Here is a 1,591-nt window from a genome sequence, read left to right as displayed (position 1 = left end):
CAGCTCCAGCCCAACTCCAGCCTAGCTAACAGCAGCTCCAACCCCAATTACAGCCGCAAACTACAGCCTCAAGCTAAACAGCTCATCTCCAAGGCCCAGTTAATAGGCTGAGGCTCCCAGCCCCCAACTACAGCTCAACTACCGCCCGCCAGTCAACTTCCAGCCCAGGCTCGCAGCCAGCTAAACAGCCCAGCTTCAGCCCCAGCTCACAGACAAGCTAACAGAGCCTGGGCTGTAGTTGGGCTGGAGCTGGGCTGTTAGCTGGGCTGTAGTTGGGCTGGAGCTGGGCTGTTAGCTGGGCCGTTAGCTGGGCTGGAGCTGGGCTGTTAGATGGGCTGTTAGATGTGCTGTTAGCTGTGCTGTAGTTGGGCTGGAGCTGGGTTGTTAGCTGGGCTGTTAGCCAAACTGTAGCTAGGCGGTGTGCATTACCTGCAGGTGTCACTATGATGAACGGGCTGCTTGACGTCGATGAAGTGTTTAGAGCCCAATGGCGTTGTTGCATGTTACTAACCAGGTCCCGGACTGGTAGCCAGCCAACCGAGACAGTCCACCAGATACAACGGCTGCACGTTCTGCCAGAACCCCTCTGAATAGAGGCACGCTGGGGAGAGTGCAGGATGCTAAATGATGTATTGGATGCAAACCGCCAGGAAAAGCTGTTCGCAGCTAGCTGTGACCTCAGACAGCTGCTGGCGGTTGGCGTCATTTCAGGACTCTTTAGGATGACCCAAGACCCAAGACTTTCCGGCACTTTTCAAGTGGCAAGTGGCCCAAACGACAACAATGTTTGTTCTATTTATTGGTGTAGATTCAGTAGGAGATGCCTCGCTAACCTCTGAGCTTCATTTCAAGTCGACAGAATAATATATCTGTGAGTTGTAACAAATAGTTTGTTTCAGTCTGCCTGTTATTTTATTATCACATTCTGAGCAAGCCTGATGGATAAAGCTATGGGCTCTGGGTTGTTTGTAGGAGCACCGATCATGCCAAAGAAAACAAGCAGGAGAGGGGGAATTTTTTTTTTTGAAATAGAGTGAAATAAAGAAAGCGCTAGGGGTCGGTGAGACGCAGCGACATCATTCCGCAACGGAAATCTCAGACAGAACAAGGTCATTGCGAGGTGAGAAAGCCAAGATGTCGGACAAATAAAAACACCCCCAAACTCAAAACTCTTCATCTGAATAAATGATGTAGGTCGGAGGACATTGTGGAAGATACAATGGAGGTGGTGGCGTGAATTAAGTGGGATAGTGAAGACTGTCAATGAAAATGGCACCCTATTCCCTATGAAGAGCACTACATTTGACCAGGTTACATAGGGCACTACATAGGGGGCCCAGGTACTGGGCCGTACGCACTACCCTCTGTAGCGCCTAACGGACGGATTGCCAAGCAGTTGCCATGCCAAGCTGTGATGCAGCCAGTCAAGATGCTCTCGATACTGCAGGTGTAGGACTGAGCTGTAGTATTGAGTAGATCTTTCTCTCTCAGCTTCCCCGATTCTCTCTCTCTCAGCTTCCCCGATTCTCTCTCTCTCTCAGCTTCCCCGATTCTCTCTCTCTCTCAGCTTCCCCGATTCTCTCTCTCTCTC

Source organism: Salvelinus sp. IW2-2015, linkage group LG4q.1:29 (genome assembly GCF_002910315.2).
Source record: "Salvelinus sp. IW2-2015 linkage group LG4q.1:29, ASM291031v2, whole genome shotgun sequence".
In the NCBI taxonomy this organism is placed as follows: domain Eukaryota; kingdom Metazoa; phylum Chordata; class Actinopteri; order Salmoniformes; family Salmonidae; genus Salvelinus; species Salvelinus sp. IW2-2015.
This window is presented reverse-complemented; position numbering follows the sequence as displayed.